The sequence below is a fragment of the Saccopteryx bilineata genome, chromosome 3 (genome assembly GCF_036850765.1).
Source record: "Saccopteryx bilineata isolate mSacBil1 chromosome 3, mSacBil1_pri_phased_curated, whole genome shotgun sequence".
Lineage (NCBI taxonomy): Eukaryota > Metazoa > Chordata > Mammalia > Chiroptera > Emballonuridae > Saccopteryx > Saccopteryx bilineata.
The window spans coordinates 202671832-202695259 of NC_089492.1; the positions used below are offsets into that span (position 1 = coordinate 202671832).

General features: G+C 37.0%; 2 protein-coding genes across 2 annotated transcripts in view; both read right to left on the reverse strand.

The window, feature by feature from the left end:
- Positions 1-2157, reverse strand: part of LOC136330939 (guanylate-binding protein 2-like) — a 28410-nt gene extending 26253 nt beyond the window's left edge. Inside the window, exon 1 of the mRNA XM_066268577.1 lies at positions 1953-2157. The gene's annotated coding sequence lies outside the window, so the exon portion shown is untranslated. The remainder of the gene's footprint in view (positions 1-1952) is intronic.
- Positions 1-14737, reverse strand: part of LOC136330942 (guanylate-binding protein 4-like) — a 221631-nt gene extending 206894 nt beyond the window's left edge. The window contains exon 1 of the mRNA XM_066268585.1: positions 14699-14737. The gene's annotated coding sequence lies outside the window, so the exon portion shown is untranslated. The remainder of the gene's footprint in view (positions 1-14698) is intronic.
- Between the last annotated feature and the right edge of the window lie 8691 nt (positions 14738-23428).

Below are 23428 nucleotides of genomic sequence, written 5' to 3' on the forward strand. Positions count from 1 at the left end.
TTCAGATAAATGGAACAGAACAGAGAACCCAGAAATAAACCTACACCTTTATGGTCAATTGATATTTGACAAAGGAGGTAAGAGCATCCAATAAAGTAAAGACAGTCTGTTAATAAATGGTGTTGAGAAAATTGGACAGGTAATGCAAAAAAAAATGAAACTGTACCACCAACTCACATCATTCACAAAAATAAACTCAAAATGGATAAAAGATTTAAATTTAAGTCATGAAACAATAAGCATCTTGGAAGTAAACAAACAGTAAACTGTAATATCTCTTGTAGCAAAATTTTTGCCAATTTATCTTCATGGGCAAGTGAAATGAAGGACAAAATAAACAAAAGGGACTAAATCAAACCAGAAAGCTTTTGCACAGCAAAAGACACCATGAACAAAATAAAAAGACAACCCACACAATGGAAGAATATATTCATCAATACATCTGATAAGGGGTTAATAACCAAAATTTATAAAGAACTTATAAAACTTAACACCAAGAAGGTTAACAATCCAATCAAAAAATGGGCAAAAGAACTAAATAGACACATCTTCAAACAGGACATACAGATGGCCAATAGGCATATGAAAAAATGCTCAACATTACTAATCATCAGAGAAATGCAAATTAAAACCACAATGAGATATCACCTCACACCAGACAGAATGGTGTTCATCAACAAATTGACACAATAAGTGCTGGCGAAGATGTGGAGAAAAGGGAACCCTCCTGCACTGCTGGTGGGAACGCAGACTGGTGCAGCCACTGTGGAGAACATTATGTCGTTTCCTCAAAAAGTTAAAAATGAAACTGCCTTTTGACCCAACTATCCCACTTTTAGCAATATATCCTAAGAATACAAAATCACTGATTCAAAAGAAGAAATGCACCCCCAGGTTTATGGAAGCATTGTTTACAATAGCCAGGATCTGGAAACAGCCCAAGTGTCCGTCAGTGGAAGAGTAGATTAAAAAGCAGTTGTACATATACACAATGGAATACTATGTGGATGTGAAAAAGAAGGAAATCTTACCTTTTGTGACAGCATGGATGGATCTAGAGATTATTATGCTAAGTGAAATAAGCCAGGCAGAGAAAGACAAGTGTCATATTATCTCACTTTTATGTGGAATCTAATGAACAAAGTGAACTGAGGAAGGGAATAGAGGCAGAGGTGGGGTCACAGGGAGCAGAGAGACAGCTGTCAGAGGGAAGGGGGATGAGGAGATGTGATCAGAGAAGGTGAAGGGATTAGTAAAATTATATATATATTTTATATATATATAACTATATAACTATATAACTATATAACTATATAACATAGATACAGATAGCAGGACAGCAAATCCCAGAGGGAAGGGGTGAGAATTGGAGGGAGGAGGGCAAAAGGGTGGTCATGGGGGACACAGGGGTGGGGGGTGAGGATGTTATATTGAGTGGGACACTTGAATCCATGTTAACATTAAAATTAATAAAAATTTGAAAATATGTGAAAAAATCACTTAGACTATAAAAAAACAAAACTTTAACATCAACTAACTGTTTCTCTGAAAGTATAACTATATTTACTTGAACTTCAGTGTATTTAATTCCAAAATGAAACTTTCCACTCCTGTTATTTTACTGTACCTTTAATATTCTGGTTTCAGTAAAATATGGCTAAAAATAAAAAAAAAAAGAATAAAATGTAGTCTAAGCTTTATTAAGTGGGATTTTATCAAAGATAAAGATAATTTTAATGCCAAGAAGTAACAATCTTAAAATATTCCAGACTCAATGTAGGCTCTCTGGAACATAGTTCAACACAGAGCTGGAGCAGTGGCTAGTTAACGGACACCCTGCTTCTGGTAACATCAGAATTTCATCCAAACTCCTGTGCCCATGATCAGCAGCATATCAATAGACAATATAAAAGGACTCTTATAAATCTCTTCCCACCCTGCCTCAATCTTACCCAAAGCAGAGGTCCTTTAGAGTTGAGGGGACGGCAGCTTCAACGAGAAAGCTATAAGTGCTCTTCCTCTTCCCTTTTATTCTGAGTTTCACGGCACTGGTTTCTCTTCTCTCTGGCACAAGCAATGTGTTCCTTTACTCTTCAATGTCCTGGGACTTGCTGCATTTACTTCAGAGACCCACTAACTGGAAATCAAAACTAACAGGTCTGCAAGGAAATAGACTAAAATGAAACTGAAAGCACTGAACCAAGGCTATTTGTCACTCAGCAAAAATTTGCTGAGAGTTATGCTAGGGAGAGGGTTTGACATGATTTCTCAGCTAGAATCTACAAATTTTATCAGTAGAAGATATCTTAGACTACTTGCAATAAAAATAAAAGGTTAATTAATTAAAATATAGTTGACCCTTGAATAATATCAGTTTGAGCAGTGGGGGGTCCACTTATGTGTAAATTTTTAAAAAAAATAAATGTACAGTCAGCCTTCTATATACCCATTTTTGCATATGCAGATTTAATTAACCACAAATTGAAACAGTATTTTCCATGTGGGATTGGGCACCCAAGAATGTGGAGCCTTCTGAAGTTATACACAGATTTTCTCCTGCACCTGGGACAGGCATCCCTAGCCCCCACATTGGTCAAGAGTTAACTGTAATGCCATTTACTTCATGTTGTGGGCCAGTTTGAAGAGCATGAGGATGAGAAAAGTTCATATAATATTTTCCAGGCCTAATTGTCTGGAGTTCAGATTTATTCACAGTGAACCTAGTTTCTCATATTTATTGAGGACTGTAAATTCTCTGAGAAAATACATATGCTTTATACACTTTTTAAAATTTTTATTAATTTTAATTAATTGTGTTGACATGGATTCAAGTGTCCCACTCAATATAACACTGTCACCCTCCACCCTGTATCCCTCATTACAACCTCTTTGCCCCCCTCCCCCTAACTCCCTCCATCCTTCCCTTTGGGATTTGCTGTCCTGTTATCTGTAATAAGTATTATGTATATATAATTTCACTAATCCCTTCACCTTCTCTGATCCTATCCCCTCATCTCCCTTCCCTATGACAGCTGTCCTCTGCTCCCTGTGACCCTGCCTCTGCCTCTATTCCGGTGAAAGAAGGTAAGAAATACATAGATATATAAAGCCATTAAGCTGTATACAAAAAGCTTGTAAAATCTGTTTGATTAAAACCACATATTTCTCTACTCTGCACTATCTATGAAAGAAAAGAGAGAGGAAGGGAGACATGGTAACTTATCATATTAATTTTTTGCCTTCCTTTCTAATATATGCATTTATCAGTCTACACTTTCCTGTAAGTGAATCGTACACATTCCAAATGTAGTATTATTTTCAATTAGTTCAAGAAATTTTCTATTTCTATTGTAATGTCTTATTGAATATTTGGAAACATTTTTTAATCTTTATACTTATGGTAGTTTTTCTAATTGTCTTGATATCTAACATTATTCTAACGTTATTTTATCTGGTCATAGTATATACTCTTTCTCTTCCATCCTTTGTATAAGACTTATTTCACTTATTTTATTATATACTCCCCTGTTAAAAATATCCTTTGTGTACTTTAAAGAATTACATACCCTGTAAATGTTGAGGTAGTATTCCATGAATATTCATTAAGTGTGTTTGTTAATCATGTTGCTCAAAAAATTTTTTTATGTATTTTTCTGAAGTGAGAAGCAGGGAGGCAGAAAGACAAACTTCCTAATGTGCCCAACTGGGATCCACTGGCCAAGCCCACCTAGCGCATTGCTCTGTTGCAACTAGAGCCACCTGAGGTGGAGGCTATGGAGCCATCCTCGGCGTTCAGGCCAACTTTACTCCAATGGAACCTTGGCTGTGGGAAAGGAAGAGAGAGACAGAAAGAATGGAGAGGGGAAAGGGTGGAGAAGCAGATGGGCACATCTATTGTGTGCCCTGGCTGAGAATCAAACCCGGGACATCTACATGCTAGGCCAATATTCTACCACTGAGCCAACCGGCAAGGGCTGTTCACAATTTTTTAAATAAATTTTTATTAATTTTAATGGGGTGACATTACTAAATCAGGGTGTATATGTTCAACGAAAACATCTCCAGGTTATCTTATCATTCAATTATGTTGCATACCCGTCACCCAAAGTCAAATTGTCCTCTGTCACCTTCTATCTAGTTTTTTTTGTGCCCCTCCACACCCCCTTCTCCCTCCCTCCTCCCTCCCCCGTAACCACCACACTCTTGTCCATGTCTTAGTCTCGTTTTTATGTCCTACCTATGTATGAAATCATGCAGTTCTTAGTTTTTTTCTGATTTACTTATTTCACTCAGTATAATGTTATCAGGATCCATCTATTTTGTTGTAAATGATCGGATGTCATCATTTCTTATGGCTGAGTAATATTCCATAGTATACATGTACCACTTCTTTATCCAGTCATCTATTGAAGGGCTTTTTGGTTGATTCCATGTCTTGGCCACTGTGAAAAATGCTGCAATAAACATGGGGCTCCATATGTCTTTACATACCAGTGTGTTTGAATTTTGGGGGTATATACCCAGTAGAGGGATTGCTGCGTCATATGGTAGTTTATTTTTAGTTTTTTGAAGAACAACCATAATTTCTTTTATAATCTTTGTATTACTTTATATTCCCTCCAACAGTGAATGACGGTTCCTTTTTCTCCACAGCCTCTTCAACACTTGCTATTACATGCCTTGTTGATAATAGCTAATCTAACAGGTGTGAGGTGGTATCTCATTGTAGTTTTGATTACTATTTCTCTATTAGCTAATGAAGATGAGCATCTTTTCATATATCTGTTGGCCATTTGTATTTCTTCCTGGGAGAAGTGTCTGTTCATGTCCTCTCTTCCCATTTTTTTATTGGATTGTTTGTTTGTTGTTGAATTTTATGAGTTCTTTGTATATTTTGGATATTAGGCCCTTATTTGAGCTGTTGTTTGAAAATATCATCTCCCCTTTAGTTGGCTGTTTGTTTGTTTTGTTGTCAGTTTCTCTTGCTGGGCAAAAACTTCTTCGTCTGATGTGGTCCCATTCGTTTATCTTTGCCTTCACCTCCCTTGCCTTTAGAGTCAAATTCATAAAATGCTTTTTAAAACCAAGGTCCATGAGTTTAGTACCTGTTTTTTTCTATTTACTTTATTGTTTCAGGTCTTATATTTAGGTCTTTGATTCATTCTGAATTAATTTTAGTACAAGGGGACAAGCTGTAGTCGAGTTTTATTCGTCTGCATGTGGCCTTCCAGTTTTCCCAGCACCATTTGTTGAAGAGGCTTTCTTTTCTCCATTGTGTGTTGTTGGCCCCTTTATTGAAAATTGTTTGACCATATATATGTGGCTTTAATTCTGGACTTTCTATTCTGTTCCATTGGTCTGAATGTCTATTTTTCTGTCAATACCATGCTGTTTTGATTGTCATGGCTCTATAATATAATTTGAAGTCAGGTATTGTAATGCCCCCAGCATAATTCGTTTTCCTTAGGATTGCTTTGGCTATTCGGGGTTTTTTATAGTTCCATATAAATCTGATAATTTTTTTGTCCATTTTTAAAAAAAATGTTATTGGAATTTTGATGGGAATTGCATTAAATTTGTATATTGCTTTGGGTAATATGACCATCTTTATTATATTTATTCTTCCTATCCAACAACAGGGAATATTTTTCCATTTCATTTTTTTTTTGATTTCCCTTAACAATGCTTTGTAGTTTTTGTTATATAGGTTCTTTACATTCTTTGTTATGTTTATTCCTAGGTATTTTATTTTTTTTGTTGCAAACATAACGGGGATTATTTTTTTGAGTTCATTTTCTAATGTTTCATTGTTGGCATATAGAAAGGCTATGGATGTTTGTATATTACTTTGTATCCTGTGAACTTACTGTTTATTGTTTAACAGGTTTATTGTTTCTAGTAATCTATTTGTGGAGTCTTTGGGATTTTTGATGTATAGGATCATATCATCTGCAACAAGTGATACCTTTACTTCTTCTTTTCTGATATGGATGCCTTTTATTTCTTATCTTGTCTGATTCCTCTGACTAGAACTTCTAGTACCACATTAAATAAGAGTGGAGAGAGTGGAAAACTCTGTTTTGTTCCTGATTTAAGGGGGAAAGTGCTAGGTTTATGCCATTTAATATGATGTTAGCTGATGGTTTATCATATATGGCCTATACCATGTTGAGATATTTTTTTATACCCATTTTGTTGAGTGTCTTAAACATAAAGTTGTGTTCTATATTATTGAATGCCTTTTCTGCATCTATTGATAAGATCATGTGGTTTTGTTCTTTGTTTTGTTGATATGGTATACTATGTTAACCGTTTTACGTATGTTGAACCATCCTTGAGATTCTGGGATGAATCCCACTTGATCATGATGTATTATTTTTTTAATATGTTGTTGTATTCAATTTGCTAGTTTTTGTTCAGTATTTTAGCACCTGTATTCATTAGAGATACTGGTCTGTAGTTTTCTTTTTTTGCTCCGTTTTTGCCAGGTTTCAGTAAGAGGGTTATGTTGGCCTCATAAAATGTGTTCAGAAGAATTGCTTCTTCTTTAGTTTTTTGGAAGACTTTGAGTAGAATAGAAACCAAGTCTTCCTTGAATGTTTGATAGAATTCACTAGTATAGCCGTCTGGCCCTGGACTTTTATTTTTGAGGAGGTTTTTAATAGTTTTTTCTATTTCCTCCCTGCTTATTGGTCTGTTTAGGCTTTCTGTTTCTTCATGATTCAGTCTAGGAAGGTGGTATTGTTCTAGGAATTTATCCATTTCTTTTAGGTTGTTGAATTTAGTGGCATAAAGTTTTTCATAGTATTCTACAATAATTCTTTGTATATCTACGGTGTCCGTGGTGATTTCTCCTCTTTCATTTTGGATTTTGTTTATATGAGTTCTTTCTCTTTTTTCCTTGGTAAGTCTTGCCAAGGGTTTGTCAATTTTGTTGATCTTTTCAAAAAACCAGCTCCTTGTTCTATTAATTTTTTCTATAGTTTTTCTGTTCTCTAATTCATTTATTTCTGCTCTGATTTTTATTATCTTTTTTCTTCGGCTAGTTTTGGGTTGTCTTTGTTCTTCTTTTTCTAGTTCCTTAAGGTGTGAAGTTAAGTGGTTTACTTGGGCTCACCTGTTTGTTCATATAGGCCTGAAGTGATATGAACTTCCGTCTTATTACTGCTTTTGCTGCATCCCAGAGATTCTAATATGTCGTATTGTCATTTTCATTTGTCTGTATGCATCTTTTGATCTCTGTGCTTATTTATTCTTTGACCCATTCATTTTTTAAAAGTATCTTGTTTAGGTTCCACATTTTTGTGGGTTTTTTTTCCTCTTTTTTGAAGTTGAATTCTAGTTTCAAGGCTTTATGATCAGAAAATATGCTTGGTACAACTTTGATTTTTCTGAATTTGCTGATGTTATTTTTGTGGCCCAACATATGGTCAATTCTTGAGAATGTTCTATGTACACTAGAGAAAAATGTATACTCAGTCACTCTGGGATGAAACGTCCTGTAGATGTTTATCATATCCAATTGCTCTAGTGTTACATTTAAGGCCAATATTTCTTTATTGATTTTCTGTTTGGATAAACAATCTAGAGCCGTCAGCAGTGTATTTTTGCCTCCAAGTATGATTGTATTTTTGTCAGTTTTTGTTTTTAGATCAATCAATAGATGTCTTATATATTTTAGTGCTGCTGGTTTGGTACGTATATATTACAAAGTATTATGTCTTCTTGATTCAGCATGCCCTTATTATTATGAAATGATCATTTTGTCTCTGATTACTTTTGCTTTCTTGTAGTCAGCATTGTTATATATGAGTATTGTTACACCTACTTTTTTTTGGATGTTATTTGCTTAGAGTATTGTTTTCCAGCCTTTCACTTTGAATTTGTTTTCATCCTTTTTGCTTAGATGCGTTTCTTGTAGGCAGCATACAGTTGGATTTTCTTTTTCAATCCATTCTGCTACTCTGTGTCTTTTTATTGGTCAGATTAATCTGTTTACATTTAGTGTAATTATTGACACTTGAGGGTTCCCTATTGCCATTTTTTATATTGCTTTCTCTTAGTGTTCTATCTTGTTTGTTATTTCTCTTTTGCTTTTTATCATTTGTTTTTGTTTGGTTGTAATCCATTCTTCTTTCCTCTGTTACCATCTTTTTTAAGTCATGTGCTTCTGTAGTGGTTTTTTCAGGGGTGGTTCCCATTAAGTAATGAAAAGTATACCTACCATATTCATTGTAGTACCCTATCTTATGAGTGCTTCTGCACTCCATCATCCTTTGTTACTATTAATCTTTGTCCTCTCCGCTTTTTTGTTTTTCTTGTCACAGTTTAAATTTGGTTTTATTGTGTTCTTGGTAGAGCATTTACTTTTGGTTTTGTTTTGTTTTATTCTTTGGATCTTGTTGGAAAACCCCCTTTAGTATTTCCTGAAGTGGGGGTTTTCTGATGATAAATTCCCTCATCTTTTCTGTATCTGTGAATGTTTTTATTTCTCCTTCATAGTTGAAGGATAGCTTTGATGGGTATAGTATTCTTGGCTAGAAGTTTCTCTCTTTCAGAAATTTATATATTGAGGTCCACTCTCTTCTAGCTTGTAGAGTTTCTGCTGAGAAATCTGATGATAATCTAATAGGCCTTCCTTTATATGTTGTATTCTTCTTTTCCCTGGCTGCCTTGAGAATTTTTTCTTTGTTGTTGGTTTGTGCCAATTTTATTATGATTGCCTTGGAGTAGGTTTGTTGGGGTTAAGAAAACTTGGTGTTCTGTCTGCTTCTTGTATTTGAGGCTTCAGTTCTTTTCACAGGCTTGGGAACTTCTCATCTATTACTTGTTTGAGTATGTTCTTCATTCCATTTTCTCTCTCTTCTCCTTCTGATATACCTGTTTTTCTTATGTTATTCTTTTTGATGGAGTCAGACAATTCCTGTAAGGCTTTTTCATTTTTTTTAATTTTTTTTTTTTTGTATTTTTCTGAAGCTGGAAACGGGGAGAGACAGTCAGACAGACTCCCGCATGTGCCCGACTGGGATCCACCTGGCACACCCACCAGGGGCGACGCTCTGCCCACCAGGGGGCGATGCTCTGACCCTTTGGGGCGTCGCTCTGCCGTGACTAGAGCCACTCTAGTGCCTGGGGCAGAGGCCAAGGAGCCATCCCCAGCACCTGGGCCATCTTTTGCTCCAATGGAGCCTTGGCTGCAGGAGGGGAAGAGAGAGACAGAGAGGAAGGGGGGGTGGAGAAGCAAATGGGCGCTTCTCCTATGTGCCCTGGCCGGGAATCAAACCCAGGTCCCCCGCACACCAGGCTGATGCTCTACCACTGAGCAACCGGCCAGGGCCCATTTTTTTAAATTCTTGATTCTCTCTCTCTTCCTCTCTCTGTTGTGGCACGAGTTGCCTGTCTTCTGTGTCACTAATCCTCTCTTTTATCTGGCATGTTCTATTAGCCAAGTTTGTTACCTCGTTTTTCAGTTCATGAATTGAGTTTTTTTATCGCTGTTTGATTTATTTTCATAGTTTCAATTTTCTTGGTAATATATTCTTTGTGTTCGCTGAGTTGTTTTTTGAGCTCCCTAAATTTCCTTTCTGTGTTTTCTTGTATATCTCTAAGTATTTTTAGGATTTCTATTTTAAATTCTCTGTCATTTAACTTCAAGGTTTCCAATTTATTAAATTTTTTTTCTATAGATTTTTTCCTCATCTATCTGTCCAACATCTCTGTCTTTTGTATCCATGATATTTGATTTCCTTTCCCTTAATGGCATCTGAGGGTGGTTTTGTTAATACCACTAATGAGAATTAATAAAGAATACAAAGTAAAAAAATAGACAATAAAAAATAATTAAAAATATTTTTTTCTCTTTTTTCTTCCTTCTTTGAGAAAATACCATAAAAACTGAGAATTATATTGTGCTAAATGGAACAAAAACTACCTATAACAGAAGGCCTGAATTGGGTAGAAGTGATAAAAGGGCAAAAAGGAGGTAAGGACCCACAAAATTCAAAAAAGAAAAAAATTTGGATCAAGAATAAAATAATTTGCTTGTAAATGATTGTCGACTGAAGGATATAGTGAAAGGGATAAGAGGTAAACAAGAAAAGGAAAAAAAATACTATTATATTATGTGGATCAAAAACTACATAGAATGGAGAGCCGGGGTTTGGGGAAATGCTAATGAGTTGAAAAGTGAACTAAAAAGCACACAAAATGCCAGAAAAAAAATTTGAATCCAAAATAAAATAATTTTTTCATGAGTGAGGATCAAATGAGAAAAAAAGTAAAGGAGAAAAGAAGAAACTAAGTGAGAGGGAGGAAAAAGAAAAAGGGAAAAAAGAAAAAAAAGGGGGAGATTTAAGGGTTTTGGAGTGTAACCCTCACCAGAGAAGGAAAAAAGATAAGAAGAAAAAAAAGGGAAATGTAACACTTATGCGTAATGTAGTTCAAGAAGAAGAGAAAAGAATAATATGAGCAGAGAATAAAAAGACCAAGGTGGAAGAAGAAAAAAAATAAAGATAAGAAGAAGAAAGTAACAAAAAAATGTAGAAAAAGTTATAAAGACTGTTAAAGACTGTGGATTTTTCTTGATTTTGAGAAGTTATCTTCTTCCTTTTTCTTTCTTCTTCTTCTTCCTGGTCAGTGGCTCTGTACCCCAGGCTCTGTCCCTGTGGCATATGTAGTTAGAGATTTGCAGCTGGTGTGTCTGTATGGCAATGTCATATACTAGGTCTCAGTCTCACTGGTAGGCGGGACTTGTTAGCATTTGTAGGCTCCAACAATGGAAGAGTCCACTTTCCCAGAGCCTCTCTCCTAGTCTCTCCTTCCTGAATTAGCAGCCTGATGATCCAGCTATGAGGTTGCCACTGCCTCTGCCTGGAGAGTAAGAAGCACAAAGAACTGGCAAATTCCCACTCTATCCCCACTCAGTGCAGGGTTCTGGGTAAGGCTCTGTCAGTAGAGCCACCAGCATAATCAGGAAGGGCTGGGAGCCAATTGCTCTCAAAGTGCCTTTCTATGAGCCTCCAGGCATGTTCAGTATGCCTCAGTACTCTGTGGGACCACTCTCCCCAGGCTTTTTGCACTTTGCAACCTGTATTGGCTGGGAAGAAAATGCCCTAGTCACCTGCAGAACAGGAGGTCTTAAAAGCTGCCAAGTCCTTCTTTTTAGTGCACAGCCTTGATTATGAAAGCTCTGCCAATCAGAGCCACCAGCTTAAACAGGTAGGGGGGGGCGTGCTGATGTCTGTTCAGTTTCCCAGGTATATCTAGTTAAATTTGCCTTAGCATTCTGTGGGATTGCTTTCTGCAGGCTTCTTTGTTGTTAAAAAGCCTACAGCCTATCCTGTCTAACTTGTGCAGTGTTCTTTGAGGTTTGTTCTGTAGGAATGTGTTTTTCACCCTGTATTAGCTGACATGAAGTTGTCCCTGCCCCTACGTGCAGAGCAAGAGGCACTAAAAAATATCATGGCTATTGTCTTAGACTGCTGGTCTGAGAGAGACCTTGTCAACTAGAGCATGTAAGCCAGTTGGGCAGTGAGCAGACTGTGGGTTAAGCTAATTTCAGCGATTGTTAGCCTGAATGGCTGTGTGAAGTAACCCGCCCACCCGCAGAAGTCAGGGAGTAGGAAAGTTTGCTTTCGTGCACTCCCAGCACACTGTTGCTGGGGGAACAGGGACCACACCCAGACTCTGTTCGCAGCCCATGCAGAAGTCTCTGACCCTGCCTTTCTGTCTAGGAACACAAGTGCCCACACCTAGGGCTCTAGGAGGAACCTTTTGCATGCCATCCGCTCTTGCCAACCAGGATATTGGGGGTAATGGCGGCCACCGCTCGCCCACCTTTGCCAGTGTCCGGTGCTGTGTTAGCTCTCGTGGGCTGAGTCACCGTGGGCACACTCTTTCCTCGGCTTGAACGTCTGTGCCCAGCCCAGCTTTCTCCACACCCACAGCCCCCACTCTCTCTCAGTTCCAAGTGAAAGCAGCCCTTGTTCAGGCTCGTGAGGAAGGCAGAGTGTTCCGTTCTCCATCTTATTTCCTTCAGGGTTGATTATATATTTAGCCAACTTTTCACCCAATCACACCTCCTTGTTCAGTGTGTGGGACTTCCAGATGCTCCAAGGATAAATTTTTCTGTCTCTGATTGTAGAACTTCTTGAAATTTTGGGGAGAGGTATCGGGAGCGCTTCTCACGGCACCTTTTCTCTGACATCACTCTGCTCACAATTTTTTAACTTTATATTTTGTTTGTCTTTTTCTAGCAATAACTGAGACAACTGTCAAGTCTCCAGCAATGATTGTGGCTTTCTCATCTGTTTCTCAGCTTTTGCTTTATATAAGTTTGAAGCCATTATTGACTATATATATCCATTTAAAATTAATTTTAACATAAAGTTAAATACTTTATGTATTTTAGACAAATTGAAGTATCTATCATTAGAAAATGACTATTTTTAGCTCTACTAATTCTATTGGCCTTAAAGTTTATTTTGTCTAATATTAATATAGCAACTTTAGCTTTCCTTTGGTTAGTATGCATATGATATATCCTTTTTAATTTTTTAATTTTTTTCACACCATAGAATTTTGTTTTACATTTTTATCCAAACAAACAATGTTAGTGTTTTCTGGAGCATTTTTTTTTAATTGAGAAGAGGGGAGATAGAAAGACAGACTCTTGCATGTGCCCTGACAGAGATCCACACAGCCACCTCTGTCTGGGGCAAATCCTCAAATCAACCAAGCTATCCTCAGTGCCTAGGGATCACACTTGAATCAATCAAGCCACTGGCTGCAAGAGGGGAAGAGAGAGAGAAAGGGGAAAGTGAGGGTAAAAGAGGCAGATGGTCGCTTCTCATGTGTGCCCTGACCAAGATCACCCTGAGAGGATGCTCTATTCATTGAGCCAACTAGCCTGGTCTTTTCTGGAGCATTTAGATGAGCACAGTTTGGTAAAAATATAATACACCTATGTAATTTTAAACATTAAAGTAACTACATTAAAAGAATAAAAAAAAACCCCCAACAGATATAGATTTAAATAATATATTTTATTTAACATAGTAGGTTCCGGAATATTATTTCAATATATAATCAATATAAAAAAGCAATTAATGAGACATTTTACAATCTTTTTTTGGTTTACTAAACCTGAAAAACCTGATGCATGTTGCACACTTACATAGACAATATAAAACTATTGTCAGCTTTACAACAAACTCCAAGTGTCCGACTTCATCTTTTTTATAATATAAACACCCAGAAAGCTAGAGCTCCAGCCTCCCTGCCACTTTGGGAACTTAATCCAGGTACCTATCCTAGCTGTAATAATTTCTTCTGAGGGAGATCAGAAAAGTTTGATTATATCCTTTGTGTAGTAATTGGAAAGTTTAAAGCCTAAACGAGAAACCCACACTTTTCAGGGAAATAGGCTCATATCCTAAAATAACCAATTACTGTGTGGATAAGGTTTGGGGTTATTTTAAATTCTAATCTGGAATAAATTGGGCAAGGATACACCAATTCTTCTGTCTGATTAATATTTTGTCAGTGATAGTGTCTATAGTTCATCCCCATCTTTCTCAGGAATGTAGAATTCTGTTGTCCATTTCAGGACAAATTTTGCATCTTCATGTCCCGTTAATATGAGACTGAAAGTGAAAGTAGGGCAGCTACTTTGAAATAGGATTAATACCGAGAAACCAGCTGGTTTCTTCTCACCAATAAAGTCTGTTGTTTATTTCAGGCAACCAAAATAATTCCAGAAAATTAAATCTTCTTGTGATTTGTGTTAATAAAATGTAAATAAACTGGAATTTCTGATGCTTATGAGCGAAAAAAAATCCTATTTCCATATCTCCTTTTGCAATGCTTCTTTAAAAACAATGAGCCAGTGTCTTTTCTCTAAATTATTGAATATAAATAAAATTCTTCATGGACTAAATAAAACTATTGTCAGCTTTATGACTTCAAGTGTCTGCTTCATCTTTTTTGTAATATAAACACCCAGAAAGCTAGAGTCAGTCTCCCTGACACCTTGGGAACTTAATCCAGGTACTAATTTTATATGTAACCATTTACTCTAAGGGAGATAAGAAAAGTTTGATTATGCTTTCAGATGAGGATATTAATTAAACAATGCCTATTTTAACTTTCGAGTGAGCATAGGGTGCCCTCTATGAAAGAAGGTGCAGAAAGTTCAGTATGTAAGAGCAGGCTGTGCTGTCCAGTCTGCCTATGAAACACAGGGTACCAATGATCTAAGGAAAGATGGGCTACAAACAGAGCAAAAGGATTTCATCTGCTTGGATATATAAATAGTGTGAAACATCATCCTGATTTTCTTTTTTTTTTTTTTGTATATATATATATATTTTTTAATAATTTTATTTGTTTAATGGGGTGACATCAATAAATCAAGATACATATATTCAAAGATAACAAGTCCAGGTTATCTTGTCATTCAATTATGTTGCATACCCACCACCCAAAGTCAGATTGTCCTCTGTCACCTTCTATCTTGTTTTCTTTGTACCCCTCCCTACCCCCTATCCCTCTCCCATTCCCCCCTCCCCCCTGTAACCACCACACTCTTATCAATGTCTCTTAGTTTCACTATTATGTCCCACCTACGTATGGAATAATACAGTTCCTGTTTTTTTCTGATTTACTTATTTTGCTTCGTATCATGTTATCAAGATCCCACCATTTTGCTGTAAATGTTCCGATGTCATCATTTCTTATGGCTGATGACCATAGTGTATATGTGCCACATCTTCTTTATCCAGTCATCTATTGATGGGCTTTTTGGTTGTTTCCATGTCCTGGCCACTGTGAACAATGCTGCAATAAACATGGGGCTGCATGTGTCTTTACGTATCAATGTTTCTGAGTTTTGGGGGTATATACCCAGTAGAGGGATTGCTGGGTCATAAGGTAGTTCTATTTTCAGTTTTTTGAGGAACCACCATACTTTCTTCCATAATGGTTGTACTACTTTACATTCCCACCAACAGTGTATGAGGGTTCCTTTTTCTCCACAGCCTCTCCAACATTTGCTATTACCTGACTTGCTAATAACAGCTAATCGAACAGGTGTGAGGTGGTATCTCATTGCCGTTTTGATTTGCATTTCTCTAATAGCTAAAGAAGATGAGCATCTTTTCATATATCTGTTGGCCATTTGTATTTCTTCCTGGGATAAGTGTCTGTTCATGTCCTCTTCCCATTATTTTATTGGATTGTTTGTTTGTTTGTTGTTGAGTTTTATGAGTTCTTTGTATATTTTGGATATTAGGCCCTTATCTGAGCTGTTGTTTGAAAATATCATTTCCCATTTAGTTGGCTTTCTGTTTATTTTGTTATCAGTTTCTCTTGCTGAGCAAAAACTTTTTATTCTGATGTAGTCCCATTCATTAATTTTTGCCTTCACTTCTCTTGCCATTGGAGTCAAATTCATAAAATGCTCTTTAAAACCCAGGTCCATGAGTTGAGTACCTATGTCTTCTTCTATGTACTTAATTGTTTCAGGTCTTATGTTTAGATCTTTGATCCATTTTGAGTTAATTTTTGTACAGGGGGAGAGACTGTAGTCCAGTTTCATTCTTTTGCATGTGGCTTTCCAGTTTTCCCAGCACCATTTATTGAAGAGGCTTTCTTTTCTCCATTGTGTGTTGTTGGCCCCTTTATCAAAAATTATTTGACTATATATATGTGGTTTTATTTCTGGACTTTCTATTCTGTTCCATTGGTCTGAGTGTCTATTTTTCTGCCAATACCATGCTGTTTTGATTGTCGTGGCCCTATAATATAGTTTGAAGTCAGGTATTGTTATGCCCCCAGCTTCATTCTTTTTCTTTAGGATTGCTTTGGCTATTCGGGTTTTTTATAGTTCCATATAAATCTGTTGATTCTTTGCTCTATTTCTTTAAAAAATGTCATTGGAAGTTTGATGGGAATTGCATTAAATTTGTATATTGCTTTGGGTAATATAGCCATCTTGATTATATTTATTCTTCCTAGCCAAGAACAAGGTATATTCTTCCATCTCATTATATCTTTTTCGATTTCCCTTAACAATGGTTTATAGTTTTCATTATATAAGTCCTTTACATTCTTTGTTATGTTTATTCCTAAGTATTTTATTTTTTTTGTTGCAATCGTGAAGGGGATTATTCTTTTGAGTTCCTTCTCAGTTGTTTCATTGTTGGCATATAGAAAGGCTATTGACTTCTGTATGTTAATTTTGTATCCTGCGACCTTACTGTATTGGCTTATTGTTTCTAGTAGTCTTTTTGTGGATTCTTTGGGGTTTTCGATGTATAGGATCATATCATCTGCAAAAAGTGATAGCTTTACTTCTTCTTTTCTGATATGGATGCCTTTTATTTCTTTGTCTTGTCTGATTGCTGTGGCGAGAACCTCTAGTACCACATTAAATAAGAGTGGAGAGAGTGGACAACCCTGTCTTGTTCCTGATTTACGGGGGAAAGCCTTCAGTTTAGTGCCATTTAATATGATGTTAGCTGATGGTTTATCATATATGGCCTTTATCATGTTGAGATATTTTACTTCTATACCCATTTTGTTGAGAGTCTTAAACATAAAATTGTGTTGTATTTTATCGAAAGCCTTTTCTGCGTCTATTGATAAGATCATGTGGTTTTTTTCTTTGTTTTGTTGATATGGTGTATTACATTAACCGTTTTACGTATGTTGAACCATCCTTGAGATTCTGGGATGAATCCCACTTGATCATGATGTATTATTTTTTTAATATGTTGTTGTATTCGATTTGCTAGTATTTTGTTTAGTATTTTAGCATCTGTATTCATTAGAGATATTGGTCTGTAGTTTTCTTTTTTTGTGCCATCCTTGCCTGGTTTTGGTATGAGGGTTATGTTGGCCTCATAAAATGTGTTTGGAAGTATTGCTTCTTCTTCAATTTTTTGGAAGACTTTGAGTAGAATAGGAACCAAGTCTTCTTTGAATGTTTGATAAAATTCGCTGGTATAGCCGTCAGGGCCTGGACTTTTATTTTTGGGGAGGTTTTTAATGGTTTTTTTTATTTCTTCTCTACTGATTGGTCTGTTTAGGCTTTCTGCTTCTTCTTGACTCAGTCTAGGAAGGTTGTATTTTTCTAGGAATTTATCCATTTCTTTTAGGTTGTTGAATTTAGTGGCATAAAGTTTTTCATAGTATTCTACAATAATTCTTTGTATATCTACGGTGTCCGTGATGATTTCTCCTCTTTCATTTTGGATTTTGTTTATATGAGTTCTTTCTCTTTTTTCCTTGGTAAGTCTTGCCAAGGGTTTGTCAATTTTGTTGATCTTTTCAAAAAACCAGCTCCTTGTTCTATTAATTTTTTCTATAGTTTTTCTGTTCTCTAATTCATTTATTTCTGCTCTGATTTTTATTATCTCCTTTCTTCGGCTAGTTTTGGGTTGTCTTTGTTCTTCTTTTTCTAGTTCCTTAAGGTGGTAAGTTAAGTGGTTCACTTGGGCTCTCTCTTGTTTGTTCATATATGCCTGAAGCGATATGAACTTCCCTCTTATCACTGCTTTTGCTGCATCCCATAGATTCTGATATGTCGTATCGTCATTTTCATTAGTCTGTATATATCTTTTGATCTCTGCACTTATTTCTTCTTTGACCCATTCATTTTTTAAAAGTATGTTGTTTAGTTTCCACATTTTTGTGGGATTTTTTCCTCTTTTTTGCAGTTGAATTCTAGTTTCAAGGCTTTATGATCAGAAAATATGCTTGGTACAACTTCGATTTTTCTGAATTTGCTGATGTTATTTTTGTGGCCCAACATATGGTCAATTCTTGAGAATGACCCATGTACACTGGAGAAAAATGTATACTCAGTCACTTTGGGATGAAATGTGCTGTAGATGTCTATCATATCCAGGTGCTCTAGTGTTTTGTTTAAGGCCAATATATCTTTGTTGATTCTCTGTTTGATGACCGATCTAGAGCCATCAGCGGTGCATTGAGGTCTCCAAGTATGATTGTATTTTTGTCAGTTTTTGTTTTAAGGTCAATAAGTAGCTGTCTTATATATTTTGGTGCTCCTTGGTTTGGTGCATATATATTAAGAATTGTTATGTCTTCTTGATTCAGTGTCCCCTTAGCCATTATGAAATGGCCATTTTTGTCTCTGAGTACTTTTCCTGTCTTGTAGTCAGCATTATCCGATATGAGTATTGCTACACCTACTTTTTTTTGGATGTTATTTGCTTGGAATATTGTTTTCTAGCCTTTCACTTTGAATTTGTTTTTATCCTTGTTACTTAGATGAGTTTCCTGTAGGCAGCATACAGTTGGATTTTCTTTTTTAATCCATTCTGCTACTCTGTGCCTTTTTATTGGTGAGTTTAATCCGTTTACATTTAGTGTAATTATTGATACTTGTGAGTTCCCTATTGCCATTTTATATCTTGCTTTCTGTTAGTTTTGTGTCTTGTTTGATCCTTCTCTTTCGTTTTTCTATCTTTTGTTTTTATTTGGTTGTATTCCATACATCTTTCCTCTGTTGCTATCTTTTTTATCTCATGTGCTTCTGTGGTGGTTTTTTCAATGGTGGTTACCTTTGAGTAATGAAAAGGGTCCCTACCCTGTTCATTGTAGCGAACTATTTTGTGAGTACTTTTGCACTCCATTGTCCTTTGCTACTGTTAATCTCCATCTTCTCTCCCTCTTTCTTTTTGTTGTTGTCACAGTTTAAATTTGGTTTTATTGTGTTCTTCTTGGAGCTTTTACTTGTGGCTCTGTTTTTTTTTTTTGTTCTTTGTATCTGATTGGAGAACCCCCTTTAGTAATTCCTGGAGTGGGGGTTTTCTGATGATAAATTCCCTCATTTTTACTGTATCTGTGAATGTTTTTATTTCTCCTTCGTATTTGAAGGATAGCTTTGATGGGTATAGTATTTGTGGCTGAAAGTTCCTCTCTTTCAGGACTTTAAATATTGGGGTCCACTCTCTTCTAGCTTGTAGAGTTTCTGCTGAGAAATTTGATGATAATCTAATGGGCCTTCCTTTATATGTTGTATTCTTCTTTTCCCTGGCTGCCTTGAGTATTTTTTCTTTGCTGTTGGTTTGTGTCAATTTCATTATGATATGCCTTGGAGTAGGTTTGTTGGGATTAAGAAAACTCGGAGTTCTGTTTGCTTCTTGAACTTGAGGCTTTAGTTCTTTCCACAGGCTTGGGAAGTTCTCATCTATTATTTGTTTGAGTATGTTCTCCATTCCATTTTCTCTCTCTTCTCCCTCTGATATACCTCTTATTTTTATGTTATTCTTTTTGATGGAGTCAGATAATTCTTGTAGGGCTATCTCATTTTTTTTAATTTTTGAGTCTCTTTCTTCTTCTCTCTGTTGTGCCTCAAGTTGCTTGTCTTCTATTTCACTAATCCTCTCTTCTATCTGACCTGTTCTATTAGCTAAGCTTTTTACTTCATTTTTCAGCTCGTGAGTTGAGTTTTTCATCTCTGTTTCATTTGTTTTTATAGTTTCAATTTCCTTGTTAATATATTCTTTGTGTTCGTTGAGTTGTTTTCTGTTAGCTCCCTAAATTGCCTTTCTGTGTTTTCTTGTATATCTCGGAGGATTTTTAGTATTTCTATCTTGAATTCTCTGTCATTTAGCTCCAAGGTTTCCAATATATTAAATTTTTTCTCCATAGATTTTTCCTCATCTAGCTGTGTTACCTCTCTTTCTTTTGTATCCATGATATTCGATTTTCTCTTCCTTAATGGCATCTGAGGGTGGTTTTGTTGATAGTATTAATGAGATTTAATAAAGAATAAAAAGTTAAAAAAAAATCAAAAAAAAATCGAAGAGTTGTTTTTTTTTTAAAAAATTAATAATGAAATAAAGAAAAATAAAATAAAATAAAAATTTTTTTAAAAAAGGAAATTATTCCCCCCCTCCTTTTTTCCTCTCCTCTCCTCTCCCCTCTTTCTTGAGAAAATCTTGTGGTGGACTGTGAATTATAACAAACAATGCCTGTGATGGAGGGCCTGAATTGGAGAAAAGTAATAAAGGGGCAAAAAAAAAAAAAAAAAAAAAAAAAAGAAAAAAAAAAAGAAAAAAAAAGAGCGTATGGACCCACAAAAAGCAAATAAGGAAAAAATTTGGGTCAAGAATAAAATGATTTGCTTTTAGGTGCTGGTTGTCTAAGAGTTATGATGAGAGGAATAAGAGGAAAACGGAAAAATGGGGGGACAAATTAAAAAATTACTATTGTATTTAGTGGAACAAGAATTAGATAATATGGAGAGCCAGGGATGGGGGCACTGCTAGTGAGTTAAAAAGGTGAAATCAAAACCCCCCAAAATGCCACAAACATAGGTTTGAGTCCCAGATAAGATAATTTGTTTGTTATTGAGGTTTGAATGAGAGGAGATGTAAAGGAGAAAGGAAGAAACTAATATAGAGGGAGAAAAGAAAGAGAGAGAGAGAAAAAAAGAGGGAACCACTAAAAGAAGAAAAAAGAAAGGAGAGAGAGAGAGAGAGAGAGATTTAAGGGTTTTGGAGTGCAACCCTCATAGAGAGAAAGGAAGAGAAGAGAAAAGATAATGGGAGATGTAACACTTATGGGTAGTGTAGTTCAAGGAGAGGAGAGAGTAAGACCGGTAGAGAGTCAGTCGGCCAAATTGGAGGAGGAAAAAAAAGTATCAAGAATGAAGATAAGAGAAACAAACGAACAAATATAATAAAATGGGCTAGGTTAGAAAGTCTGCAGATTATTCTTGATTTTGAGAGGTTATCTTCTTGCTTTTTCTTTTCTCTCCCTCTTCCTGGTCGGTGACTCTGTACCCCGGGTTCTGCCCCTTTGGCACGCTCAGGTAGAGGTTTGCAGTTGATAATTCTCTATGGCAATGTCATGTATTGTGCTTTAGTCTCGTTGGCAGTCGAAGCTCATTGGCATTTATAGGCTCCGACAGTGAGAGAGTCCGTGTTCCTGGAGCCTTTCTCCTAGTCTTTCCTTCCTCAATTAGTAGCCTGATAATCCAGCTATGGGGTTGCTGCTGCCTCTGCCTGGATAGTAAGAGGCTCAAAGAGCTGGCAACTCCCCACTCTATTTCCACTCAGCACAGGGCTCTGGGTAAGGCTCAGTCAGTCAGAGCTGCTAGCATAATCAGGCGGGCTTTCCGCCCACTCAAAGACCTCTGGCTCTGCCACTCTGTCCGGTAACACAAGCGGGCGCCCACTTCTGGGGCGCTTGGAGGAAACTTTCACTCACTGTCTGCGACCAGGATATCCGGCCAGCAGTCTCACGCTCTGAGTGAAACCCCAACCGCAGGGAAAAGTTGCAGCGTTGGAATTGAGTCTCGCTCCGTCCCCGTGTGTGGCTTTTGCAAGGCGCTTGGGCGGCTCGAGATTCCGCTTTGGCCCACACAAAGGCCCCTGACTCTGGCCCTCTGTGGGATAACACGGGCGCGCACTGCCGAGGCACTCGGAGGAATCATTCACTCCTTATCTGCGTGCGCAAACCAGGATATGAGGCCGGCCGCGGTTCCCTCTGAGTGAAACCCTCACCAGCACGGAAAATTTCCACCGTTGGAATTAGTTCTCACTCCCTCCCGTGTGCGGCTTTCCCAGGGCGCTGGGGCTGCCCAGAGATTCTGCTTTCGGCCCACAGAATGGCCTCTGACCCTGCTTCTCCGTGGGGCAACACGGGCACCCACTCTCGGGGCCTAGGAAGAAATCTCTCGCCCACTAACTGCGCACCGACCAGGAGACCGGGTAAAATGGCCACTCCGCTTGTCTTTCTTTGTTTGGGTTTGGCGCGAGTGTTAGCTTGTATTGCCCGGGTTGCCACAGGATCAGATTTTCCTCGGCTTGGATCTCCGTGCCACAGCCTGGTTTGGCCGTTTGTGCCGTGGCGGCCTGGATCTATTCACCCCCTTTGCCCGCCTCAGTTTCTATATTCACAGTTACCAGAGAAAACCGCCCTGTTTAGGTTAGTGAGGAAGGCGGAGCATTTCTTACTCCCTATTTCCTTCGGGGTTTGGTTATATATTTAGCCAATTTTTCACTCAATCATACCTTTGGGTGTATTGCGAAGCATCTGGAAGCTCCAAGTATAGGTTTTTCTGTTTCTGGTTGAAGATCTTGTTGAGTTTTGGGGGAGATTTATCGGTATCGCTTCCTACCCCGCCATTACTCTGACGTCATCTTCCCCATCCTGATTTTCTAATCACTTTCAATTTACCTGTATTCATGGTTCTTCTGCTTACTCAATAATAATACCATTTTCCTTGTTTTCCTACAGTGTTGTGAAGAAGATGTTCTTTGTTGGTAAAACTTTTTTTTCTTTTTTTAATTCATTTTAGAGAGGAGAGAGAATGAGAGAGAAAGAGAGAGAGAGAGAGAGAGAGAGGAGGAGGATGAGCAGGAAGCATCAACTCCCACATGTGCCCTAACCAGACAAGTGCAGGGCTTCGAACCAGCGACCCCAGTGCTCGAGGTCAATGCTCTATCCACTGCGCCACCACAGGCCAGGCATGCTGGTAAAACTTTTAAAGAAATATTTATTTATTGATTTTTAGAGAGAGGGGAGAGAGAGAGAGAGTAAGAAGCGGGAAACATTTTCTCATAATAGTTGCTTCCTGTATGTGCCTTGACTGGGTAAACCCGGGGATTTGAACAGACGACCTCAGTGTTCCAGGTAGATGCTTCATTCACTGCACCACCACAGGTCAGGCTGTGGGTAAAACTTTAAATTCACCAACAAAATGAAACAACTGAATTTGCTGCCTTCCCCTCAAACCTTTTTCCACATAAACTAAAATAATTACCCATAGATAAATTGGGACATGTTAGTTGAGAATGATTCAATTTATAATATGTACAAAGGTAATTCACTTACAAAAGACTTACAAATATAGACTTAGTATATAAAAGCCTAAAGTTAATTCAAACTAATTTATTTCACATTAATTGATGTGATTAGAGATTATTTTCTAGTTTTATGCTTTTCTGAGTGTTGTGACTTTTTCCCAATGAGTATATATTATTTTGCAATAATAGAAAAATATATACACCACAGAAAATTATTTCTCTTTTGTAAAAGAGAATTATTTATTCAAGAAACATTTTTTGCTAGGTATTAAATTTCATAATCCATTGGCATTTATTTGTTATACAAGTATTTACTAAGCAATGACTATATACAAAGTCTGTTATACATTTGAGTAAACTGGGCATAGTTGAGTTATTGTATTAAGATAGGTAATCTAGGACAGGCAGCTTGTAACATCCTCTAGGAATGAGGGCTTGTAACATCCTCTGGATTTGGATAAAAAACAGGGACATTTGCTATAATTTCAGCATCCATTGTTTATCTTGGTGAGGAAATAAAGAGCTAAATTGTTATTTTATCATGATGGAGATTTACTCAAAAACATTTTAGAATAAGTAATATA